Below are 12,582 nucleotides of genomic sequence, written 5' to 3'. Positions count from 1 at the left end.
CAGGGGGAGCGACCCCGTAGGCAAGGGTCGCTCCCGGGGGCGGGGGCTGGGGGGGGGCAAATTTATTTTAGGCCATTTCTGCCCCCCCCGGGGACAGTTCGGCCTATTATTAGGCTGAACTGCCCCCAGGGGGGGGGGGGGGGGGGCAGAACCCTCAGGGCACCAGGGCAATTTTTTTTTTTGGTTTGTTTTTTTCGAGATGGGGAGCGACCCATCAGGCAAGGGTCGCTCCCCTGGGGGGCAAATTGTATTTAGGCCATTTCTGCCCCCCTTGGGGGCAGATTGGCCGATTTTAGGTCAATCTGCCCCCAAGGGGGCAGAAACCACTAGGCACCTGGGATTTGTTTTTTGGCGCCAATGTCATGCAGGGGGAGCGACCCCGTAGGCAGGGGTTGTTCCCGGGCAGGGGCAGGGGGGGCTTGGGGGGTCAAATTTATTTTAGGGCATTTCTGCCTCCCCCCTCCCGGGGCCGGCTGAGCTAGAGGCCAAACTCAACAGGTAGGCACTTTGCAAAAAACACCTCTGTTTTCTGTGAAAAAATATGTTCTGTCCACGTTGTGTTTTGGGCCATTTCCTTTCGTGGGCGCTAGGCCTACCCACAGAAGTGAGGTACCATTTTTATCGAGAGACTTAGGGGAATGCTGGGTGGAAGGAAATTCGTGGCTCCTCTCAGATTCCAGAACTTTCTGCCACAGAAATGTGAGGAACATGTGTTTTTTTAGCCAAATTTTGAGGTTTGAAAAGGATTCTGGGTAACAGAACCTGGTCCGAGCCCCGCAAGTCACCCCTCCTTGGATTCCCCTAGGTCTCTAGTTTTCAGAAATGCACAGGTTTGGTAGGTTTCCCTAGGTGCCGGCTGAGCTAGAGGCCAAAATCTACAGGTAGGCACTTCGCAAAAAACACCTCTGTTTTCTTCCAAAACTTTTGATGTGTCCACGTTGCGCTTTGGGGTGTTTCCTGTCGCGGGCGCTAGGCCTACCCACGCAAGTGAGGTATCATTTTTATCGGGAGACTTGGGGGAACGCTGGGTGGAAGGAAATTTGTGGCTCCTCTCAGATTCCAGAACTTTCTGCCACAGAAATGTGAGGAACATGTGTTTTTTTAGCCAACTTTTGAGGTTTGCAAAGGATTCTGGGTAACAGAACCTGGTCCGAGCCCCGCAAGTCACCCCTCCTTGGATTCCCCTAGGTCTCTAGTTTTCAGAAATGCACAGGTTTGGTAGGTTTCCCTAGGTGCCGGCTGAGCTAGAGGCCAAAATCTACAGGTAGGCACTTCGCAAAAAACACCTCTGTTTTCTTCCAAAATTTTTGATGTGTCCAAGTTGCGCTTTGGGGTGTTTCCTGTCGCGGGCGCTAGGCCTACCCACACAAGTGAGGTATCATTTTTATCGGGAGACTTGGGGGAACGCTGGGTGGAAGGAAATTTGTGGCTCCTCCCAGATTCTAGAACTTTCTGCCACAGAAATGTGAGGAACATGTGTTTTTTTAGCCACATTTTGAGGTTTGCAAAGGATTCTGGGTAACAGAACCTGGTCCGAGCCCCGCAAGTCACCCCTCCTTGGATTCCCCTAGGTCTCTAGTTTTCAGAAATGCACAGGTTTGGTAGGTTTCCCTAAGTGCCGGCTGAGCTAGAGGCCAAAATCTACAGGTAGGCACTTCGCAAAAAACACCTCTGTTTTCTTCCAAAGTTTTTGATGTGTCCACGTTGCGCTTTGGGGTGTTTCCTGTCGCGGGCGCTAGGCCTACCCACACAAGTGAGGTATCATTTTTATCGGGAGACTTGGGGGAACGCTGGGTGGAAGGAAATTTGTGGCTCCTCTCAGATTCCAGAACTTTCTGCCACAGAAATGTGAGGAACATGTGTTTTTTTAGCCAAATTTTGAGGTTTGCAAAGGATTCTGGGTAACAGAACCTGGTCTGAGCCCCGCAAGTCACCCCTCCTTGGATTCCCCTAGGTCTCTAGTTTTCAGAAATGCACAGGTTTGGTAGGTTTCCCTAGGTGCCGGCTGAGCTAGAGGCCAAAATCTACAGGTAGGCACTTCGCAAAAAACACCTCTGTTTTCTTCCAAAAATTTTGATGTGTGCACGTTGCGCTTTGGGGTGTTTCCTGTCGCGGGCGCTAGGCCTACCCACACAAGTGAGGTATCATTTTTATCGGGAGACTTGGGGGAACGCTGCGTGGAAGGAAATTTGTGGCTCCTCTCAGATTCCAGAACTTTCTGTCACAGAAATGTGAGGAACATGTGTTTTTTTAGCCAAATTTTGAGGTTTGAAAAGGATTCTGGGTAACAGAACCTGGTCCGAGCCCCGCAAGTCACCCCTCCTTGGATTCCCCTAGGTCTCTAGTTTTCAGAAATGCACAGGTTTGGTAGGTTTCCATAGGTGCCGGCTGAGCTAGAGGCCAAAATCTACAGGTAGGCACTTCGCAAAAAACACCTCTGTTTTCTTCCAAAATTTTTGATGTGTCCACGTTGCGCTTTGGGGTGTTTCCCGTCGCGGGCGCTAGGCCTACCCACACAAGTGAGGTATTATTTTTATCGGGAGACTTGGGGGAACGCTGGGTGGAAGGAAATTTGTGGCTCCTCTCAGATTCCAGAACTTTCTGCCACAGAAATGTGAGGAACATGTGTTTTTTTAGCCACATTTTGAGGTTTGCAAAGGATTCTGGGTAACAGAACCTGGTCCGAGCCCCGCAAGTCACCCCTCCTTGGATTCCCCTAGGTCTCTAGTTTTCAGAAATGCACAGGTTTGGTAGGTTTCCCTAGGTGCCGGCTGAGCTAGAGGCCAAAATCTACAGGTAGGCACTTCGCAAAAAACACCTCTGTTTTCTTCCAAAGTTTTTGATGTGTCCACGTTGCGCTTTGGGGTGCTTCCTGTCGCGGGCGCTAGGCCTACCCACACAAGTGAGGTATCATTTTTATCGGGAGACTTGGGGGAACGCTGGGTGGAAGGAAATTTGTGGCTCCTCTCAGATTCCAGAACTTTCTGCCACAGAAATGTGAGGAACATGTGTTTTTTTAGCCAAATTTTGAGGTTTGCAAAGGATTCTGGGTAACAGAACCTGGTCTGAGCCCCGCAAGTCACCCCTCCTTGGATTCCCCTAGGTCTCTAGTTTTCAGAAATGCACAGGTTTGGTAGGTTTCCCTAGGTGCCGGCTGAGCTAGAGGCCAAAATCTACAGGTAGGCACTTCGCAAAAAACACCTCTGTTTTCTTCCAAAAATTTTGATGTGTGTACGTTGCGCTTTGGGGTGTTTCCTGTCGCGGGCGCTAGGCCTACCCACACAAGTGATGTATCATTTTTATCGGGAGACTTGGGGGAACGCTGCGTGGAAGGAAATTTGTGGCTCCTCTCAGATTCCAGAACTTTCTGTCACAGAAATGTGAGGAACATGTGTTTTTTTAGCCAAATTTTGAGGTTTGAAAAGGATTCTGGGTAACAGAACCTGGTCCGAGCCCCGCAAGTCACCCCTCCATGGATTCCCCTAGGTCTCTAGTTTTCCGAAATGCACAGGTTTGGTAGGTTTCCATAGGTGCCGGCTGAGCTAGAGGCTAAAATCTACAGGTAGGCACTTCGCAAAAAACACCTCTGTTTTCTTCCAAAATTTTTGATGTGTCCACGTTGCGCTTTGGGGTGTTTCCTGTCGCGGGCGCTAGGCCTACCCACACAAGTGAGGTATTATTTTTATCGGGAGACTTGGGGGAACGCTGGGTGGAAGGAAATTTGTGGCTCCTCTCAGATTCCAGAACTTTCTGCCACAGAAATGTGAGGAACATGTGCTTTTTTAGCCAAATTTTGAGGTTTGCAAAGGATTCTGGGTAACAGAACCTGGTCCGAGCCCCGCAAGTCACCCATCCTTGGATTCCCCTAGGTCTCTAGTTTTCAGAAATGCACAGGTTTGGTAGGTTTCCCTAGGTGCCGGCTGAGCTAGAGGCCAAAATCTACAGGTAGGCACTTCGCAAAAAACACCTCTGTTTTCTTCCAAAATTTTTGATGTGTCCACGTTGCGCTTTGGGGTGTTTCCTGTCACGGGCGCTAGGCCTACCCACACAAGTGAGGTATCATTTTTATCGGGAGACTTGGGGGAACGCTGGGTGGAAGGAAATTTGTGGCTCCTCTCAGATTCCAGAACTTTCTGCCACAGAAATGTGAGGAACATGTGTTTTTTTAGCCAAATTTTGAGGTTTGCAAAGCATTCTGGGTAACAGAACCTGGTCCGAGCCCCGCAAGTCACCCCTCCTTGGATTCCCCTAGGTCTCTAGTTTTCAGAAATGCACAGGTTTGGTAGGTTTCCCTAGGTGCCGGCTGAGCTAGAGGCCAAAATCTACAGGTAGGCACTTCGCAAAAAACACCTCTGTTTTCTTCCAAAATTTTTGATGTGTCCACGTTGCGCTTTGGGGTGTTTCCTGTCGCGGGCGCTAGGCCTACCCACACAAGTGAGGTATCATTTTTATCGGGAGACTTGGGGGAACGCTGGGTGGAAGGAAATTTGTGGCTCCTCTCAGATTCCAGAACTTTCTGCCACAGAAATGTGAGGAACATGTGTTTTTTTAGCCAAATTTTGAGGTTTGCAAAGGATTCTGGGTAACAGAACCTGGTCCGAGCCCCGCAAGTCACCCCTCCTTGGATTCCCCTAGGTCTCTAGTTTTCAGAAATGCACAGGTTTGGAAGATTTCCCTAGGTGCCGGCTGAGCTAGAGGCCAAAATCTACAGGTAGACACTTCGCAAAAAACACCTCTGCTTTCTTTCAAAAAAATGGGATGTGTCCACGTTGCGTTTTGGGGCGTTTCCTGTCGCGGGCGCTAGGCCAACCCACACAAGTGAGGTATCATTTTTATCGGGAGACTTGGGGGAACATAGATTAGCAAAACAAGTGCTATTGCCCCTTGTCTTTCTCTACATTTTTTCCTTCCAAATATAGGAGAGTGTGTAAAAAAGACATCTATTTGAGAAATTCCCTATAATTCACATGCTAGTATGGTCACCCCGGAATTCAGAGATGTGCAAATAACCACTGCTCCTCAGCACCTTATCTTGTGCCCTTTTTGGAAATGCAAAGGTTTTCTTGATAGCAATTTTTTACTCTTTATATTTCAGCAAATGAATTGCTGTATACCCGGTATAGAATGAAAACGCACTGCAGGGTGCAGCTCATTTATTGGCTCTGGGTTCCTCGGGTTCTTGATGAACCTACAAGCCTTATATATCCCCGCAACCAGAGGAGTCCAGCAGACGTAACAGTATATTGCTTTCCATAATCTGACATTGCAGGGAAAAGTTACAGAGTAAAACGTAGAGAAAAATTGATGTTTTTTTCACCTCAATTTCAATATTTTTCTTTTTCAGCTGTTATTTTCTGTAGGAAACCCTTGTAGGATCTACACAAATGACCCCTTGCTGAATTCAGAATTTTGTCTACTTTTCAGAAATGGTTAGGTTTCTGGGATCCAGCATTGGTTTCATGCCCATTCCTGTCACTGACTGGAAGGAGGCTGAAAGCACAAAAAATTGCAAAAATGGGGTATGCCCCAGTAAAATGCCAAAATTGTGTTGAAAAATTGGGTTTTCTGATTCAAGTCTGCCTGTTCCTGAAAGCTAGGAAGCTGCTGAGTTTAGCACTGCAAACCCTTTGTTGATGCCATTCTCAGGGGGAAATCCACAAGCCTTCTTCTGCAGCCACTTTTTCCAATTTTTTTGAAAAAAACTTAATTTTCACTGTATTTTGGCCAATTTCTTGGCCTCCTTCAAGGGAACCCACAAAGTCTGGGTACCTCTAGAATCCCTAGGATGTTGGAAAAAAAGGACGCAAATTTGGCTTGGTTAGCTTATGTGGACAAAAAGTTATGAGGGCCTAAGCGCGAACTGCCCTAAATAGGCAAAAAAAGGCCTGGCACAGGAGGGGGAAAAGGCCTGGCAGCGAAGGGGTTGAACAAGCAAGGAAGGAGATTTCTGGAAAAACCGCTCCCACTCCGCAAGAAGTATTAAAAAATGCTGGCTATTTTAGGTCAGGGTTGAAAGAAACAGGTTGGAACTGGCCAATTTCCCAAGGTAGCTCTCCCAAGCCTAAGCTGTTCCCTGCTTTACCATAAATAACATTCTACTACATCCTTATTGTGCTGACTGACTGACTCCACCACATTATGTCCTAGCCCTTTGGTGGGAAAAGAACAAGCAGACAAGTAGAAATGAAAACACGTTGCACAACATGTTTTGTATGGAAAGGTACTCACACTTTTAACATGGCGGTGAAGCTAAGGCTAAGCTGAATATAAAATGGAGTCTGTAACTTGTTACTGCTAATGTGACGGTAGACAGCTAAACCAAGTGCAAAGTGGTGCGACACGGAGTCAGTGGTCAAAATACAAATATCTCAACAACGGTATTCCAGGTCAGTGATTTACCTTTGTGATTGACATCAGTCTTCGACCCAATCCGGATATATATCCGGACTGTCCTTCATGTTCTCCAACCCCTTCTCAGTCAGCGCCATAGGTGCCTAATCTAGGGGTGCAGAAGATGCTGCAGCACCCCCCAAAATAACCATGCTGGAGTTCAGAAGGTGAATGAGCAATGAAGAGGACTTTAAATGTTGTTTTAATCATGCCACATTTGTTGCACGTTGCAAGGCAGGGGTCTAATGTCAAGCTATGTCTTCCAACATATTCCTGCTTATTGTTTTAACATGGAGATTGGTATTTACTTTTTCTTTCTCTGAAGTTAGAAGCTTTTGTAAAGTGAACTATCCGATAATCTTGCTGGGGTACAGGGAGTGCGAAAGGAAAGAAAGACTTTAGGATGTCAGTTTTTTTTCTAACAAAACACAACATTTAAAAACCTTTAAATAAACTGATTTTAACATGATCACAACAAATCAAAACACTTTACTTGGTGATGTGCAAATGATAAATATTTGCTGAAACCTGATTTCCACATATTCTTGTTTGTGGGCTATATACTTTTATCAGCAAAACTGCATGCCAGTGCAAATTTTGTTGCCATTTCAAATGACAGTGTGCTACTACTATACCATGCCTTAGAAATATATTTGAAACAGTGTGATCCAAATACACAACTAGCTACATACAACACTGTTATGACTCTCGTTCTGAATGGGTGTGGCTCATTTTCTATACTTGTTTTTTTGTGGGACAACTCCCTATAACTTCAGTGATGTAAAATTGACGGCAGCATCCCCCTTCTGACAACTGTTCCGGCCCTACTGGTCAGATCCAATTGCTTATTAGGGCTTGTCCTGTCTGATCGTATTGACTTGATCTCTGATGACATTTGACTTCTTGTAGGCGATCGCTGCACCAACTGCCATAAAATCATTCTTGATAGAGACAAATGTAGTTTCAGGCATTTCTAAGTGCCCTACTTAGGAGTGTGTTGTGCTCCTAATAAGTCTTCCAAAGAGCAGCAGATTCCTTGTTGACTTCAACAACCACTTGAGAGATCAGCAAAGGTGATGAAGAGTGAGAACGTGTCCGGGGCTCAGAGTTCAGAAATAGTGATTGAGACACATCCACTGAACCAGTGCCCCTTCAGCTGAATTCACTCAGTGAGTTGCCAGTACTAACTCTCTTGCAGCAGTGCTCTACCTGTTTCATGACACTGCTCACTTTTAGGTAACTAGAATTTTCTTGATTAGGAACGCCATTGAGTGCTTTCCAGCTCTCTCCCCTGTGTGCTCCCAATAAATACCTCGCTCGCTCCGAGTTCCTCTCTTTTGTGCTCCATGTTGTTCTCTCCCTCATGGGCTTCTCTCCCGGCTCCTGTGTTGATGTCACCATTGTATGCTGTTCCGGGCCAGCCTTATCACTGATGGCGCCCTGTGCGACAATGTTTGTTGGTGCCACCAACTACCACTTCCACCATGGATTCCCTCACTACCATCCTTTAGCAGTGTTCCTCAAGTCTCCATAACCACTCTCTTTCAGATACAATTAATTAGTTTTATAGCACCACTCAAACCAGTGAAGGGTGTCAAAGCACTTTACACTGCACACACATTACACAGAGAAAATCAATCATAGGTGTGTAAATCAGTGTAAAAGAAATGTAACATAAGACAGAGGACTACAAGGTGTAGGAGTCCAAAACTCACAGGCTCTTTAGTTTAAGAGTGCTTGGTCTGGAAAAGCACAAACTCAGAATTTAAAATGTGACGCCATGGTTGGGGGTTCTATTTAAAAATACAAATGCATTTCTACCCAAATTAACCCTTCTTGGTGCATGTTCTTTGCACCTCTGTTGGAGGCATGGAATGCCACTGCAGGTTCCTTTAACATAATACACCTGCAAGCACCGCGCCCCCACCTGATCAGTACTTGGTGCGGTGGCACCAGCCGCACCGCCAAAGAGCCGGCCCTGATGCTTCTTGCTTGTCCTCCGCACTCCAGGGTCTGATTCACAGAAGCAAACTTATACTTTTGTGTATGTTTATGACTGTTTGCTATTCACAAAGGTATTTTACTAGTAGTATATTTACGCTATGGAGTCTTCATACATAAAAGATAGAACTGTCCTGTCTTTTTTATGAGCAGAGACTCCACAGGAGTAAAGATACAACTAGTAAAATATCACGGTGAACAGCAAACAATCTTAAACTTAACACAAAAGTGTAAGTTTATCTCTACGAATAAGGCCCTCTGGGTTCTTCCCCTGAGTTCTCCCCAAATCGCTCATCATAGTGTGATCTCCACCCACTTGCTGTTCTCTCCCACAGCTATTTCTTCCTCCTCTGCTCCTCCCACTCCGATGGGCCTTTTTAGGTCGAGTGTAGCGTTCGGCGTGTTGTATACTTTTGAGTATGCTTATATTGTGGGTTCCAGCGAATTCAAGCGATTTCATTTGCTGGTTCCAGCATCCTTAAAAAATCCTTGCTTGCTAGTGGTCAGTTCTGCTTCTTTGTCCTGCATTCTTTTCTTTGGGAGCAGCACCAACTACTGTATAGTTACGCTATGTCCTGTTTATCTCTTCTGTAGGGGACCTTTTCCTCTCTGGGAGCAGCACCACTTAGTATTTGCCTTTTGGTCTTTCACTGTGCATGCGTGTTCAGTCCCTCCTTCCCACCAGCTCCCTCTAATAACAAAACCAGCAGCAGAGAGGGGCTTTTCCAGTCCCCCTCCTTTATCTTAGCTCCCATGTGTGGCTTGGAATGGAGAGCTTTAATTTCCTTGTTGCCTCTGACATAGCCCTAAAGAGCTGATTCAAGGGCGTGCCCTGCTGATTAGTGACTGTAAGCGTGATGTTTGTATGAGTATGATCCCACAAGCCTGCATTTAAATACAGCAACAATGCAACTTACAATTTATTTACACAAACTAAATACACTGTAAAAAAATAAATGAGAAACAGGCACAAAAACGTACAAAAAACACTGAGAGGGCAGCTGTGGGCCCCACAAAGCTATAACTGGCATTGCCTCTTTAAGGGGTCCCTTGAAACCGCCCTCGCTCTCATTTTGTCCTTCCTGTCCTCCCTTACACAGTCGAATGCTTTGCATTGACCCTGTTACATGGATAATAACCGAGAGGTCTGTGTGCATATGTTTGCTACTTGTTTTTGTTAAGCGGTTCACAAAAATAAATGAATAAACAAAGGAGGAAGGTGTGCTGGTGTGTGTGGAACTTGTTTTTTTTGTGACCAGCAGGCTTTGAATACGTTCACCTCATTGTCTTTCTTATTCTGACGTCAGTACTTTTTTTGTGACTTGTGTTGCCACTAAACTTAAATGCACACAGAAAAAACAAAAAGAATACATGGCCGGGCGCGGGACAGTGCTGCTCTTCATGCATTATTGTGTGTGTGTCATCTGCAGTGTTATAAGCTGTAGGTACAGCAACTCCTGACGATGATTTATGAAGCCCAGTCGGACACCGCCAGCCCTTTGTTTGCCTTGCTGGAGGATGAAAGCACTGCTGTCATCCTGGGCAGGGCAGCCACTCTCTCCCTCTGTGGTCTGTACTCTCCCTCTCTCTCACGATTTCACACCAAGAAGCTTAAACAATCTTTTGCAAAGAAACCGACGGTCGAACTTGCTTCTTGGGGAAAAATGAAGCTGAAATGTGTGACTTTGCTTTCATTACCCAATTTTCTGCACTGTGTAAAAACACAGGGAAAAGACAAGTGGTGAAGAAACCTTGGGATTAGAGCAGGCCTCTGCAAAACGAGCGATGGCAGTGTTATTTCAACATTCCTGTGCCGTCCGCAGCCAGCTGCTCGATCTCGCGGATTAGTAAAAAATACTGCCTTCCAATGGCGTGAGTTTGATCCAAGGTGCTCTGTGTACCATATGCCATTAATATGCCCCAAATGCAACTTTCCCACAAATCCTAAATTGGGTGCCAGCGAGAATTTCTGGCTGGGCATTTTGCTGAAAAACCGGCACTACTTTTACTTTTCCTTAGCTCTAGTATGGGTCCCAATGCATGATTGGAATATAGGCTGTCAGCTTTGTATTTGTGATACTTAATTCCAAGTAACTACATTGTTGTTTGGCACAATCAACCTTCCTCACTGACACTTTTCTGCGGTCCTTGCAACATTTTCATTTTTGGATGCAGATAGAAGAAGGTAAATGGAAGTGCATAAATTATATGCTGGGCCACTGGAATTACGTAGCAGGAAAAAGCAAATTATGAGGCAGGGTAGACCAATTTATGTGGCAAGAAACATCCAGTTATGAATTTACAGTGCCAGTAGCTCTAACTCAGCAAATGCGAGACCTATACACTGCAAATGCTTGTTTATGTACGCTTTCACACAAATCACTCTTTATTTTTCTTTTTTTAATTTACTGATCCATGTTGCTTTTGTCATTTTAGATCGGTAAATAAAAACAAAGTAAATGGCTTCTGCACCACACCGCTGGTGCACACATACATTATGCTCACGTAAGTGTTAGTGGAATGAGTTGCACCATTGTACCTTTTATGTTATTTTCAACCAATGTTGCACACTATCCGGAAAAAAAGCATTTTGCCCACCCCCCAACGCACACACACACGGAAGTCCTGCATCACGAAAAGCCATTGGCAAAACCGAAAGGTCCTAGATGCAAGACCTATTAGCTTTACTAATGCATTTTTTGCATTCTCATACTTGTACTTTTAAGTTTTCATGTTCTATTATTAACAAAACAAGTACCGTACTGATTGCTCTGAAAGTTAATAATTCGGAAAGTTTGAAGAGTAACAAAAAATAGCAGATCGAAGTTGTGAGGAAGCTAGGCTCCATGTCTCCCAGACACCACTTTTCAATTTCTAAATTTTGCTTTCGCGTGTGCATTCTGGAAGTTGTAGTCTTGGTTCATTTCAATTGAGCCAATTTGATTAACAGGCATAATAACAATGATATGTCATACCAAAAGTCCAGGAATTCAAAAGTTGTGTCCCGGTGACACGGAGCCATCTGGTGAATGTAAACAAAGCAGAATATCGCTTTGATGCCTCTCAGCTCCTAGAACAAACACAACTATGAGATGTCTCACATATGAAGTCATAAGGTAGAATTGAAAGGAGTTATGTTTCAACTTGAAGGAGAAAAGTCCTGAAGTATTTGTAAAGCATGAGGCGCAGATTATTCTATGGCGTTATGAAGACCGTACTCCATCCCAGCTTTTTTTCTTTCGTAGGCAGTTGTAATCTAGACTAAAACTAAATTAGTTGAATTCAGGTTTTACCAAAACTAGAAAGTATTGAGCCGTTAATTGAATGAAAGCCTCGAACCGTAAATCGAGTCACTAGGTAACCAAAAACACAGGGAACAATTTAGTTAGTAGTAGCAAAAATTAAAATAAAGTATAACAAGTAAAAGAACTGGTACAATTCTGGCTCACTTTCTGACAATTAAATTAAACATGAAGAGAAGAGTATGTGAGGTAAACGAGGAGCTGACCGTGCTTTTTCTCGTCCTTAGTTCCGGGTAAGCTGTCTGTACTGTGTGAGAGTGAGTAAAGACACGACAGTCTTCCACGGCTGAGCCGAACAACGTGCTCTGAGTTCTTTGTCCTTAGTTTGTGGCAGGTCGCTCTCTGTACGCCGATTAAATAAACGTAATTAATATTCAACTCGAGTCTTTACTCAGAGCACCAGATCCTCCTTAAAAGCAAAGTTCACCACACGCGCCACTCCAACAATGTTTAATTAGTGTTTACTTCTGTCTGAGTGGCAGGTATGCGGGAGCAGCTGACTTTCGTTTTCCAATTCGAGTTATAGTCTTAAAGGGGAAAACCTGCTCTTTTTTAGGCTCTGTTGATATTCTTTTAAAATATGGATTCTGTTTGCCCATAAGTACCTGCACAAGGCGAAGAATATTGTGCGTGCTTTGTTTTCACAAAAACATCCTGCAGGGTCGTAGCCAGGAGTATATTTTTTAGAGGAGCACGTCCCCGAGGAGTGACAAGGCAGTGTTCGAGGGGACGAGGTGCTGGTCAGGTGTGGAAGCTTTTGGACAATACTGTAATTATCGTGATATTTTAAAACACATAGGGCCTGATTTCTGAAAAGTTAGCGCCGACTTTATGTCATTTTTTGACCAAAAGTGGTGCAAATGTACAAAATATAGTATATAAAGCGGCC

General features: G+C 45.0%; 1 protein-coding gene across 2 annotated transcripts in view; it reads right to left on the bottom strand.

Annotated features, from left to right (window-relative positions):
- Window positions 1-12,185, bottom strand: part of LOC138249981 (inosine-uridine preferring nucleoside hydrolase-like) — a 169,863-nt gene extending 157,678 nt beyond the window's left edge. The window contains exon 1 of one of the 2 annotated variants that reach the window (XM_069204264.1): window positions 11,900-12,185. The gene's annotated coding sequence lies outside the window, so the exon portion shown is untranslated. The remainder of the gene's footprint in view (window positions 1-11,899) is intronic. The other variant, XM_069204265.1, reaches the window with a different exon arrangement.
- Between the last annotated feature and the right edge of the window lie 397 nt (window positions 12,186-12,582).

This window comes from Pleurodeles waltl, chromosome 8 (assembly GCF_031143425.1).
Source record: "Pleurodeles waltl isolate 20211129_DDA chromosome 8, aPleWal1.hap1.20221129, whole genome shotgun sequence".
NCBI classification, from domain to species: Eukaryota; Metazoa; Chordata; class Amphibia; order Caudata; family Salamandridae; genus Pleurodeles; species Pleurodeles waltl.
The sequence above is the reverse complement of the archived record's forward strand: the minus strand, read 5'-3'. Positions and strand labels throughout refer to the sequence as shown.